Source organism: Scyliorhinus torazame, chromosome 6 (genome assembly GCF_047496885.1).
Source record: "Scyliorhinus torazame isolate Kashiwa2021f chromosome 6, sScyTor2.1, whole genome shotgun sequence".
NCBI classification, from domain to species: domain Eukaryota; kingdom Metazoa; phylum Chordata; class Chondrichthyes; order Carcharhiniformes; family Scyliorhinidae; genus Scyliorhinus; species Scyliorhinus torazame.
Genome location: NC_092712.1, coordinates 238951365 through 238965895, shown reverse-complemented (window position 1 = coordinate 238965895; position 14531 = coordinate 238951365). Strand labels below are relative to the sequence as shown.

Here is a 14531-nt window from a genome sequence, read left to right as displayed (position 1 = left end):
TGCACAGACCAGATTGAAGGAGATGCACCTGAAGTGCTGCCTCACTTGAAAAGAGTGTTTCGGTCCTTGGATGATGATCAGGGAAGAGGTAACACGGTAGGTGCTGCACCTTCTGCGATTGCATGAATCCTCCCACTAATTATAAAATCTGTACTGAATGGGATGGGGCTAAAGAACTTGGCTGTGAATCATGGCTGGTGATTCTACTTAGTTCTGGGGTCTCCTGCCTTTGATATTTAATACATAGGTATTACATGGGAAGGTGCCGTGGGAAGAGGGTGAGGTGCTGGGAGTGATGGAGGAGTGGACCATGCTGGAGTTGGCGGAACTGATGGAAGATGATCCTTTGAATGTCGAGCCTGGTGGGGTGAAAAGTGAGGACAAGGAGAACGCTATCCTGGTTCTGGGAGGGAGGGGAAGAGGTGAGAGCAGAGGTGCGGCAGATGGGTTGGACATGGTTGAGAGCCCTGTCAACCACAGTGAGGGAAAACTGTGATTAAGAAAGACATGTCAATGGCACCGTTTTGGAAAGTGGCATAATCGGAACAGACGCAACGGAGCCGAAGGAACTGGGAGAATGGGATGAAGTCCTTACAAAATGTGGGGTGTGAAGAACTGTAGTCGAGGTAGCTGTGGGAGTCGGTGGCCTTGTAATAGATACTAGTGGACAGTCTATCTCCAGAAATGGAGAAAGAGAGGTCAAGGAAGGAAAGGGAAGTGTCATAGATGGAACATGTGAAGGTGATGGAGGGGTGGAAATTGGATGCAAAATTGATAATTTTTTTCAGGTCCAGGCGGGAACGTGAAGCAGGACCAAAACAGTCATCAATGTACCGATAAAAGAGTTGTGGGAGAGGGTCTGAGTAGGACTGGAACAAGGAATGTTAGACATACCCCGTAAAGAGACAGGACAAATTGGGACCCATGCGGGTACCCATAGCCATTCATTTGATTTGGAGGAAGTGAGACATGTTAAAGAAGACATTGTTCAGCCAGTCGAGAAGAGTGGTGGTGGATGGGGGTTGTTCAGGCTTCCATTCAAGGAGAGCCCTCAGACTATTGTGGTGGCGAATGGAGGTGTAGAGGGATTGAACATCCATGGTAAAGAGGAGGCGGTTAGAGCTGGGCAACTAGAAGTTGTTGATATGATGTAGGGCATCAGAGGAATTACAGGTGTAGGTGGGAAGGGACTAGACAAGAGGAAAGAGTGGAGTCAAGGTAGGAACAATTGAGTTCGGTGGGGCAGGAATAGGCTGAGATGATGGGCCTAACGGGACAGTCCTGTTTGTGGATTTTGGGGAGGAGGTAGAAGTGGGCTGTCTGGGTTTGGGAAACTGAGGTTGGAAGTTGTGGGGGGAAGATCTCCAGAGGAGATCAGCTCAGTGACAGTCCTGGAAACAATGGCTTGATGCTCCGTGGTGGGGTCATGGTCCAGGTGGAGGTAGGAGGAAGTGTATGAGTTCAACAACTTCAGACTGTGTACTCTCTCCTCTGCCTTCACCTCATTTTTATTTCTATCAATTCATTTGGGCAGCACGGTAGCACAGTGGTTAGCACAGTTACTTCACAGCTTCCAAGGTTCGATTCCCGGCTTGGGTCACTGTCTGTGCGGAGTCTGTACGTTCTCTCCATGTCTACGTAGGTTTCCTCCGGGTGCTCCGGTTTCCTCCCACAGTCCAAAGATGTGCAGGTTAGGTGGACTGGCCATGATAAATTGCCCTTAGTGTCCAAAAAAAGCTTAGCTGGGGTCACGGGGATAGGATGGAGGTGTGAGCTTAACTAGGGTGCTCTTTCCAAGAGCCGGTGCAGACTTGATGGGCCGAATGGCCTCCTGCACTGTAAATTCTATGATTTTCATTTCTTCCACCGAACCATTTCTCTCACCACTGTTTCCCCTCCCCCCACCTACCCCACTTTGGGCATCTGTTCCTTGTTCTAAGTTGTCCTTTGAAACACTGCTCACCTTTGTTCTGCCATTAATGTGCTACTGCAGCACCCTACTTAGTCATTATCACCACTAATTACATTCCCTTAAGTCTCTTTGTCCATGACACCTTGTCAATCTCCACCTATCACTGACCCGTACTCCAGCCCCACTGCTCCACACACCCCCACGCTCCCAACGCCCACAAGAATATAAATCTTATCTTCTTTCCAGTTCTCTCTAGCTTTGACAGAGAGTCATCCAGACTGGGAAGGTTAGCTCCGTCTCTCGCCACAGAAGACATCAGACCTGCTGAGATTGTCCAGCATTTTCTGATTTTGTTTCAGATTCCAGCATCCACAGTAATTTGCTTTTATCTTGGTGTATATTTTGCAATCTGTTCCAAAGATTTCTGGCCCCACGCACCGCTGAAATTTTCTGCTCCTGCTGGAAGTCAGTGGATGTTTGTCTGGCCTGCCCCATGGTGTGACTATAAAATCCCAACCCTTGTTTCTAATTTACCAGGAACAGGTCTATTCTCACACCCATTTAATTTGGTCCCCCTCCAAATAAATAATCTTTACTCCAGATTGTTCCTTGTCATTTTGCATTTCTAGCCTAAACCTCATGAGACAATGATCTCTATGTCTAAACATTTCCCTACTGACACATGATCGAATCGATCCACCTCATTCTCCAGAACCAAGTTCAGGAATGCCAACTTTTTTTGTTGGGCTGGGAACATACTGATCAAGAAAGTTCTTGTGCTTGTATTTCAGAAACTCTTCCCTCTCTCTGCCCTTCACACTATTTCTATCCCAGTCTATATTAGGATGATTAAATCTCCCATTATCACTAGTCTTTCCCACTAGTTGGTGGTTGATGGAAGACACCCAATAGTATAATGGTACCACTATTCTTTCTTAGAGATAACTAAATATATTTTATCCTGACCCATCCAGGATATCATCTCGCTTTAGCTCTGTAATATTCTTCTTTAATCAATACTAGAACATTACAGCGCAGTACAGGCCCTTCGGCCCTCGATGTTGCGCCGACCTGTGAAACCATTCTAAAGCCCATCTACACTATTCCCTTATCGTCCATATGTCTATCCAATGACCATTTGAATGCCCTTAGTGTTGGCGAGTTCACTACTGTTGCAGGCAGGGCATTCCACGCCCTTACTACTCTCTGAGTAAAGAACCTACCTCTGACATCTGTCCTACATCTATCTCCCCTCAATTTAAAGCTATGTCCCCTCGTGCTAGACATCACCATCCGAGGAAAAAGGCTCTCGCTGTCCACCCTATCCAATCCTCTGATCACCTTGTATGCCTCAATTAAGTCACCTCTTAACCTTCTTCTCTCTGACAAAAACAGCCTCAAGTCCCTCAGCCTTTCCTCATATGATCTTCCCTCCATACCAGGCAACATTCTGGTAAATCTCCTCTGCACCCTTTCCAATGCTTCCACATCCTTCCTATAATGCGGCGACCAGAATTGCATGCAATACTCCAAATGTGGCCGCACCAGAGTTTTGTACTGCTGCAACATGACCTCATGGCTCCGAAACTCAATCCCTCTACCAATAAAAGCTAACACACCGTAAGCCTTCTTAACAACCCTCTCAACCTGGGTGGCAACTTTCAGGGATCTATGTACATGGACACCGAGATCTCTCTGCTCATCCACACTGCCATTAGCCCAGTATTCAGTCTCCTGTTATTCCTTCCAAAATGAATCACCTCACACTTTTCTGCATTAAACTCCATTTGCCACCTCTCAGCCCAGCGCTGCAGCTTATCTATGTCCATCTGTAACTTGTAACATCCTTCCGCACTGTCCACAACTCCACCGACTTTAGTGTCATCTGCAAATTTACTCACCCATCCTTCTGCTCCCTTCTCCAGGTCATTTATAAAAATGACAAACAGCAGTGGCCCCAAAACAGATCCTTGTGGTACACCACTGGTAACTGGATTCCAGTCTGAACATTTCCCATCAACCAGCACAATTTGTCTTCTTCCAGCTAGCCAATTTCTGATCCAAACTGCTAAATCACCCTGAATCCCATGCCTCCGTATTTTCTGCAGTAGCCTACCGTGGGTAACCTTATCAAACGCTTTACTGAAATCCATATACTAACACTCCTTCACCTTTCTTTGTGGTCTTCGCTGAACATCTTGTATCCAGAAGTATTTTGTACTATTGGAGCGTATTCCATAGACAACCAACTAGTGGGAAAGATACAGAGGTGCACATTTGAAGGAAAATTGGAGAGAGTAGGATTAATGGGAGATTTAATTATCCTAACATAGACTGAGATAGAAATAGTGCGAAGGACAGAGAGAGGGAAGAGTTCCTGAAATGTCATTATTATGATCCGGAGTAGACCCCAACATTTGCTAGGATACTGGACAAGAATCCCAACACTTTTTTTAATTTGTAAAATTATGAGGGAAGGATAATTTGCTCCAGGAGTGAGTCCATGTGCAAACCAGGATATGATATATTGCAACAAACTTTATTATTAGCACAGTATTTCACTACCTTAACATCACAGAAATATAGTTTACAATTACCAGTTAAATAATGCTTAACAATAAAATAAAAGGAAACACTTTAACTTCCAGCTGATACCTTCTCTATCTCCAATCAAGCAAAATCCATCACAGGTCATATATCATTTGGTAAATAAAGTTACCAAATACAGGATCACTTTTGTCCTCTGGATAAAGAATTATTTTAAAAGACTGCTTGAAGAGAGAGAGATGCTTTCAGTAAACAACCCGCATATCCCTGTCTGTTAGATTAATGCTGAACCTTGACAGGTTTCTTCAAAAGCTGGTGTTTAGTTTACAGCTTCCAAAAATTAAACTATAACTACCAGCTACAGACCTGGCATTATTAGATCCCACTCAAATCCCATGACCTACTTACGTTTGGCAGCAGGATTCTCCCTTCCCACTGCTTATCAATGGAATTTTCCATATAAGCCATTCCACACCGCTGGGAAACCCATGGGCGGATGTGCCCTGCCAGGTGGAAAATAGAACCCCAAAGGCCAGAGAATTCTGGCCAATGTCTTTAATTATCTACTCACCCAGTGAATCCCCAGCAATCATAACTAAATCTCATTCGGCCTCATGTGGTACACATATACGTGGTTGGAAAGATGATCTTGCTTTTACAACATCTTAATTGCACATTTTACAGCCACAAAGTATGTCTGTTTTTTAAACCAGGATTTTAAAAAATATTACTGCAGCAAATATGTACAAAACCTGCCCCATGTTTTTAAAACATTACTGCAACAAATATATAAAATACAATATAGATACTCCTTACATTCATCACATGATCAGAAGAATTTTTGTGATCAGTGTGTTCCAGTCAACACAAACGTTGGCATTCCTGAATCTGGTTCTGGGGAATACTCAGCAGGGAAGGCAGCATCTATGGAAAAAGAAAGGTCATCATTAACATGTACCGTTAATTCTTTCTCTCCACAGTTGCTGCCTGACCTGAGTATTTCCAGCATTTTCTGTTTTTATTTCAGATTTCCAGAATTTGGAGGATTTTTGCTTTTGTGTTGTGCTGCAACTTGTATAGATCCTACTTGCCCTAGAACTAGCCCCAATGTCCCCAAAATCTAGAGCCCTAATTTCTGCAACATTTCACCAGTCATGCATTCATAAGAACATTTGAACATTAGAAATAGGAGCAGGAGTAGGCCATTCAGCCTTTTAAACCCACTCCACCATTCAATGAAATCATTGCTGAACTACTTCAACACCATTTTCCTGCACCATCCCTGTACTCCTTCATCTCTTTAATATCTGGAAATCTTATCGATCTCGGTCTTGAACAGACTCAGTGACTGAGCCTACACAGAGATACACAAGGACCTGGGATAGAGAGTTCCAAATATTCACCACCCTATCAGTGAAGAAATTCCTCCACATCTCAGTCCTAAATTACCTTCCCATTATTTTGAGACTGTGTCCCCTGGCTCTAGACACCCCCCCCCCCCCTGCCCCAACTCCCACCTCTGTGCCCCACGCTGCAGTCACCCCACCCTGCAGTCAAGGGAAACATCCTTCCAGCCTGCCCAGCACTAAAAGAATTTTGTATATTTGAATGAGATCGTGGGCGGGATTTTCTGACCCTCCGCCGGGTCGGAGAATCGCCGGGGGCTGGCGTGAATCCCGCCCCCACCGTGTCCCGAAGTCTCTGCCGCCAGAGATTTGGCGGGGGTGGGAATCGCGCCGCGCCGGTCGGCGGGAATCGCGCCGCTCCGGGCCCACCCCTGCCGGTTCTCCGGCCCGCGATGTGCCGAAGTCCCGCTGCTGGAATGCCTGTACCGCCAGCGTGGATTAAACCACCTTTTGAACGGCGGGACAAGGCAACGCGGGTGGGCTCCGGGGTCCTGGGGCGGGCGTGGGGTGATCTGGCCCCGGGGGGTGCCCCCGCGGTGGCCTGGCCCGCGATCGGAGCCCACCGATCCGCAGGAGGGCCTGTGCTGTGGGGGCACTCTTTTTCTTCAGCCTTCGCCATGATCTTCACTATGGCGGAGGCGGAAGAGACCCCCTCCCCTGCGCATGCGTGGACCCGCTTCGCCCGGTGAAGACCTTTTGGCCCCGGCTGATTACTCCTCTTATGAGGAAATAAAAATATTTTCCATTTTGAATCCTACTTTAAATGTAAAACACATCTTTTGATCGCACTTTTACTTTCTTTTGGTTTTCTGTACAAAACATCAAAAACACCTCATTATGGTCTCAGTTGTTCCAGAGTTTGAATAGAAATACAAACTCAATAGACAATTGCATTACAGGAAAGTGAGATGGGAGATAGGTCAAAGAACTGGACAACAGATGTTCACCAGCTATAGTTATCCACTTTCTGTATCCGCTTTCTTCCAACTTGTGCTTAATGGATTCCAATTAATTGGAATAATTTAACTTTAAGTGATGTGGTGCAGGTCAAACAACTTGCTTTGTCTGCGTTTTTAACTCTAAGCTGTGACCAAAATGTAGAATTAATGAGTAGTAGTCAGCGTGTCCCTCTAACTGTATTATCTCTCCTCTCAAGCAATTAAAATTACTTGTAAGGTTCTGGGCCCCAGGTACAGCCAGAATTTAAAGTTCATTAGCAATTTATACAATGTTGGTTTACCCTGGAATCTCATGTGATAATAATCATGTGCAAATCAGTTGCTGTGTGATAACTGAGCGTATCAGTTCTCCAGATATGACATCAAATATAGCATACGTTCTGCAGTCTTTAATGAGATTGGCGTTTCAAAGGTCCTGAGAATTTTCAGTGGTTTGACACTGTTGTCAGGAAAAACTTTCATATTCCCTGGTGTGAGGGAATGGGGCAGCCTTGAGGTTTTCTGAATGTTTTGTCTCCTATGACATTGACAGATACTCCTGCATCTATGATGCTCCTTTATCTATGAGAGCATCTACATCTGAGCAGCTAATGACCACTGCCTTGCACGGCAGAATTCTGTAACTGGAAGAAGGCACAAAACCATGGTCAGGATCAACAGCCTCTACTTTGGCTACTTTATTCTCACTTTACTGTGTTGTGATACATGGCACCCTTCTGTTGGTATTGGTCTTCGTAGTTGATTTTTCTGATGAACAACAAACCTGAGCAAAGTGGTTGGGTTTTCCACAGGCTTTGTACTGTTCACTAGTTCAGTATGGATCAGCACCGCCATAGTGGAAACATTGTTCGGACACGTTGACATTCTGTTTGTGAGATTGCTGTTGTTACTTAGCTCGTGTGCCAGAAAATAATGAATAGTGTTCACAGGAGTTGGAATGTAGATTTTTGGAGCCTCAACTTCAATAACACGTGACTTGGAAAGTGCTAGTGATCTTGCTAACTCCCATCAGCTTTGACAGCATCTGCCTTTCTTGAATGCTTTTTGGTGTAGTTGGTTGGAGAGGTAACCTTCAATTATTTTTGTTTCAACCTTTTCCATATTGTCAAAGTCATATTTGTTTGCTAATTGCCTCAAGCACATGCAATACTGCTCAGTGGTCTCATTTTGCTTCGTACTTCATGCTTCCGAAGTTAATTGTTTCATGTATTGTATTTTTTTTTACCATGACTGAATCGTCATTTTGCTCGGGCCTAAGTGTTTCAAAAATGTCCTCTTCACCACCACAGTGGAAATGTAAGGCCATTTTTCTTTTGCCCTCTATGATGAACCTGCCTTTGCTCCTTTGAAACATCACATCCACTTTTGCCAACATAAGAACACAGAGAATGGCTCCAAATGTACTTCGGCAGGTTATAGATAGGGCATAGACAGTGCCATTTTCCACAGTGACTAAACTTGACTGTCAAGCTTTCCTGATAGTTTGATCCAAGCTTTTGTACTTTTCAAACAGCCAGCCTGAGCATTTCTCTAAGTCTGCAACTTTAGGAAAAACTCTCCAAAAAGATTCATACCTTCTTACTTTGTATTATCCTTGTCGTCAGTGTGAGGTTCTTGGGACAAAAAAACAGCCAGAGACAGCCATTCGTGCGCAAGCATATTGGCTTATTTTATTAATGCAACTTGTCAAGCCTTCCTGCTTATGTTTGCAGACTCCCTCTTCTGCTAGTACAGTTCTTTATGGTAGCTTTAAGTGAACAATTTGTACATTGCACTTTTCAAAGTACTATACACTACAATATATATCAAACTAACAACAACTTGAAACTCCAATATGCTGTGAAAAGATTATTTACTCCTACTCCTATACTGTGTAAAATAAATATTTTTTTCCTGCAATATCAGACATTTTTTGAGCAGCTCCTGTTCCACTAAAAATAATTTTCTCAATGTGCAGTCAGTAAAATGTCCTTTTTCTGCAATCTGCAATTCGATTGGTGAGGCCAGGCGTCACTTCCAATTTTCTTTTGGGAAGAATATATTACATATTAACAGGGAGAAAAAAGGCATTATTTTATCCACTGCATTCTTCGTCTTTATCCTATTTTAGTTTTGGAGTATTTTGTTTGTAACCACATCTCCTCAAAGGACTGGTTCATGCAGAGATATAGTAGAAGCAGTAATTAGATTATAATGACAAGCCTAACACTATCCTCACCAATGTGTACATGTACTCGCACTTCCCAGCAGGGATCATTTGGATGGAGAGCAAATGTAAGGATGCTGGAAGATTTGTTTTCCATCCCCTAGCCAAGCCTAATTATATATCCTTTTAACCATTTCCCCTTGCTGAGCTCAGTATCGACTGCCAATTAAACCTGACTACTTTCTAGGCCTGCATGAATATGCTGGTAAAGTGTCACTAACATAATCCTAATTTATCAAAGTTATTTTTGAATTACATATCTTTTTAAAAGCAATTATTATTCCAGATAACTATTTGAAGTTGAAGTATACTTACAATTTTATACACCTCACGCTACTGTGATCTAAAGCTGAGTAATGCTAAGTAAAGTGTAAACAGACCTTTTCTACAACTTCAAACAAGACAATGAAGTAACCTGATTTAGTTATTCTTCATCTGCATTCAGGAACTTGCAAACATTTGATGAACCTCTTAATTATATCTACCATCACTGCGACAAAAATCCCTAGCTCTGCAGATGGTTAAAACACTAATTACACAACCAGCCACAGTACAGTATCTCATATTCTCCCCTCCTCTACAACTTTAATCAACTAGCCAAGGGTGGTATCTCTTCCCTCCTCTCCATCCGGCACAAAACTTAGGGCTTCAGTCAGTTTGGTTAGTAATTGGGAGGGCAATCTTTCTCCACCCTCCAGACAAACTATGCTGGACAACTTGTTTGCACTAAACAGAGTTGCATGGCTTTCTATGAGAATGCCATCTCTTTTCACCACCAATCTCCGAGCCTGTCCTTCTCTACCCTTCTCAACAGAATTTACCATTACTGAGCAGAGTGTAGACAAGTCTCAACCATTCCATGAAGCAGAATTTCATGCTCTGGCCATTGGATAGACCCATTACACCCAGCACCCCAACAGAATTGTTTTTGAAAGATAGAGCCATCCATACTCAAATAAAATGCTGGCTTCTTCTTGCGATTCAGCAAACTTCCAGGTCTTTCTTTTCTTCCCATCCCCTTCACTGCCACTCTCCTCCTTATCCATCATCCTTTTTCTGTCTATCTGTCCATCCTCTTTTTGCTTCCTCATCCACCTTTCCTTCTCCTGTTCTTCACTGACCTCCTCCTCTTTCCCTCCATGTCATATGCTCCCCCAGTGTTCCTTGAAATGGGGGGATTGCTGTTCAGGTCAGCATTTATTGTCCATCTCAGATTGCAAAGCTGTTTCTGGACCACTTGAACCACTGCAGTCTGGGACGGAAGGTGTTTCCACAATGTTGTTTGGCAGGGATCTCCAAGATCTTGGCCCAATAACAATAAAGTATATTACTTTTGACTGTGTTTCAACAAAATCATGATTGTGCAGTGATAGCTCTGTTTTTGTTTTGAGGACTGATGATTTATTTGGAAATTAACCGCTCAAGTAACTGAAAACCAATGCCTTAAGGCTTGGAAACCAATGCACCCAAATGGATTAGCAGACATCTCTGGACATGGCTTCAAAACAGTCCTGACTAAAGGAATGACATTATTTCTCTTTGGGTCAGTTCTAAGGCTCCTTAGATCCACAGGGCTGATGAACAGTTTGGTACAATTCTAGTTGTTATGATCCCAGACTAGACACCGGCATTTTTTATGACATTGGACAAGAACCCAAACACTTTTTAATTTTTAGATCCATGAGGAAAGGATACTCGCTCCAGGAGTGTTTCCACTGACCAGTGGGTATCTTTTATATTAAAACAAACTTTATTCTTATCACAGGAGTAAGCACATTTACATCTCAGAAAACAGCTTAAAATTAAGTTAAACAATTCTTAACAATGAAGGAAACACTTTAATTTCTAATTGATACTTTATCTCCAATTAAGCAAACCATCACAGGTCAAAAGCCACTTACAAATACAGTTAACAAGCACAACGATACTAGCAGTCCTCTGGATAGAGATTTCTTGGAAAATTCTGCTTGAAGAGAGAGATTCTTTCAGTAAGCAGCGTGCAGATCCATGTCTAAGATTAATGCTGAATCTGACAGCCTCCTGCAAAAGCTGTTGATCAGCTCACAGCTTCCAGAAACCTAACTTAAACTGACTGCTACAGACTTGGCTCTTCCCATTACTTACATCACTTTAAATCCCATGACCTACTGAAATTTAAAGACAATGGCACGATTTACCGGCCGTGTCCTGCAGGAATCGGGATGGGTCGCAGCCGGTAGATCCCGGGAGAGGCTTCCTCCAGGATTCCCAATGGCCGTTGCCTCTCACGCGATCTAACTAGATCTTGTGAGATGTTGGGATCTTGCCCGTTGTTAACTCGTCAGGTTAAGTGAGTTTAAAAACCCACAGCTGCGCTGAGCCAGATCGAACAGCCAGCTGGCATCTATCAGCTTCACCCAGCCGGGAGTTGTTTCGCATTAGTCGCTACAAATGAGACCAAGTGGAACGGCGCTTTGATGGGGGAGATTCTCCCAGGCGATCAGAGGCCCTTGGGTGGTCAGCCTCTGGGCAACGTGACACCCTGGCACCAGAGGTGCCAGCTGGGCACCTTGGCAGTGCCACCTGGGTTCCAGCCTGGCACTGCCAGGGTGCCCAGGTGACATTGCCAGACTGGCAGGCGCACTGCCAGGATGCCAGGCTGGCACTTTTCCCATGTCGAGGATCGGATCCGGGGTGCCCTCCCTGTGTGAGGTGGGGTGCTGGGGTCCCCAAGGACCCACTTATAGCTGGGTTGGGGCATTGGGGGGATCCGGGGGTCGCCTAAGAGGGTCGAGAGATCAGGGCACTATTTAAAAATGGCGAGCGGAGGTCCTCAGTGCAGGAAATTACGCTAAAGTGCGGTCTCAGGGGAGGCATAGACTGCCAGAGCCCGAAATAAGAAAGACTGCCTTTAAATAGCGGGGTTGTTCCTACGGTGCATGCACCTGGAATGACCCTGCTAATCCTGCCCAGAATGGAGTCTGATTTTTTTTTTGGTTAGATCGCGCCCAATGTCTCTAATTACCTACTCCCCAAAAATTATAACAAAATCCCATTAGGCCTCACCTTGTAAACATCTTAGCATGGTTTGAAAGAATAATTAGCGTCTTAGTTGCAACTTTTGCAGCCACAAAGACTCTGTCTTTTAAACCAGGATTTTTAAAAACATTACTGCAGCAGATATATACACATCCTAACTCAGGCATTTAAAACATTACTGCAACATATACATATAATACAATTCATATACCAATTTCTTATATTCATCACACAGTGTAACCATAACAACGGCTTGCTTGAGAAATTATTATAATACCAATATTATTGAACTACTGTTAATCGCTTCCTATAAATAAAGTCATCCAGTGAAGAAAATCACCACAGGCTGTTATCCTTTCAACAGCTAATGTATAGGTCCATTGCAAAACAGAAATATGCAAGTACAAATCACCTGCTTAAAAATAATAAATATCCAATTGAAAAATCAAGGTGATAGGTATTAAAGGGAATGTGAGCCATATTTGGCTGGAAGAGTTCTGATTAATTGATGATTTTTAACTCGCGTGAGTAGATTTTAACCTTCCCCTTAGGGTAGCTGGTCATTACACCTCACTAATAGCTTCCCATTGAAGTTAATATAAATTAATATTCCTTTTTAAACTTTTAAGATCAGTTAGATAATAACAGATATCTAGTTATAGTATCCCTTCACAGAACGGGCATCTGGAATATCCTTGTAACATCTTTAATGACGTTCTACCTATCAATTTCACTCCATTGCTCTACTGTATTCAAATTAATGAATGAAAAATTCTGACGAGCATTCCTGATTCTGGTGATTCTCCATTTCATTACCTATTATATACTAAGATTTCACTGAAGCTTTCATCACATGAGGTTTGGCGACAAGATTGGAAAAGTAATAGTGTGATAGCTGCCGCTAAAGTTGCATAGAAATGAATAGAATATTAGGAAACAAAGAGCGGTTCAGGGAGCTGTATTACTCTGGAAGGAGACAACTATCATGCTTCTTGGACCAGTGTTCAGCCCGTGATTGCTTGCAATGCACATAATTATTTGAAAATGTAGGACTGAAATAAACCTAGGTATACTATTGATATGAAAATTAGAGATAGTTGGGATTAAAATAAGAGCAAAAAATTCAAACTGCAAGTGGGGAACTTTTAATAGACTAGCAAATTAGCCTGGTAAATGACGTGTCGGGCAAAATCTTCCAGATTGTTGGAGACAAGGTGTGCATTGGGGCCATGCAAAAGTTGGACCTTTGTGGCAATTGTCTGGGAAAATGCTCCCTGGGACCTTCTGAACATTTCTCTGACTCTCAGGTGATAATAATCTTTATTGTCACAAGTAGTCTTACATTAACGCTGCAATGAAATTACTGTGAAACGCCTCTATTCGCCACATTCCGGCGCCTGTTTGGGTAACTGAGGGAGAATTCAGAATGTCCAAATTACCTAACATGTCTTTCAGGACTTGTGGAAGGAAACCGGAGCACCCGGAGGAATAGAGGGTGTGATTTAACGACTGCATCTCACATTGCGCCCGTTAAATTGCAGGAAAGACTGAAATCAGGATATGCGCCGGGCACGGCTCAGTTTGTGATCTAATCGTCCTGCCCCCGTTGGTGGGTTCCGGATCCTGCCCAGACGTGGTGAGACACCATTTGAGACCAATTAAGAGTAACCACATGAGTGAGTTGGAAGCATGAACTAACCGGCGAGAGGTCACGCAGGCACCGTTTAGCACTTTTATTTAAGCTAGCACAATGGCTGCTGAGGGGAGCTGCGGAATGAGTAAGCATTGCCATTCCCTGGCATGCAGCCCAGAGGCACTGGAGTGCTGCCCCAGTGCTCAGTGGGGGGATAGGGGACGGGCCTGGTCAGCATAGTGGGCGCTATAAGTCGAGGCTCACCTCTGGCCTAGGGGGCGCGGCCATAACTTCTGTTGTGCCTACAGTCCATCCTCCAATATTGTGTATATCCATAACAGGGACAACTACAGCTGCCGCTTGTCTGCCCTACCAAACACTTCCAGGACAGAGCCCTGTACGTGGTTATATGTTGATCGTCACTTCAACACCATTTGATTGTGAGCAGCCTTTAGCTTCACAGCTGAAAGATATTGCTAATAAGGAATTGGCATTGTTAATTATATGAGTGTTGTGTTATGTAAGTTGGAATAACACAAGCTGCCACTTGATGCAGTTTTGAGTAAAAGATTGCTCCAGACTTTGAAGTGAGTTCAGTGTGTTTTGTTGAACTATTAGCACAGTTCTCAATGAGTTCGAGTCTCTGCTAATTTAAATGTAGTAACTCAGTCTAACTGAACCAGCCTTGCTCTAAGCCACGTGCTGGGGTGTGATGCTGAGGATACACCCTGTCTCACTCTGTAGATGTTGGTCTGTGGAAAGAAGCGGGGTGTGAGTGCCTCATCCCTTTTATAGTCAGCTACCACCCCTGAGTATCCTGATTGCTCATTGGTCGTGTCCCATTCTATGT

At 43.7% G+C, this 14531-nt stretch overlaps 1 protein-coding gene across 2 annotated transcripts in view; it reads left to right on the top strand.

The window, feature by feature from the left end:
• ankhb (ANKH inorganic pyrophosphate transport regulator b) overlaps window positions 1–14531 on the top strand; it is a 287434-nt gene that overhangs the window by 220534 nt on the left and 52369 nt on the right. The gene's annotated exons all lie outside the window — the stretch shown is intronic.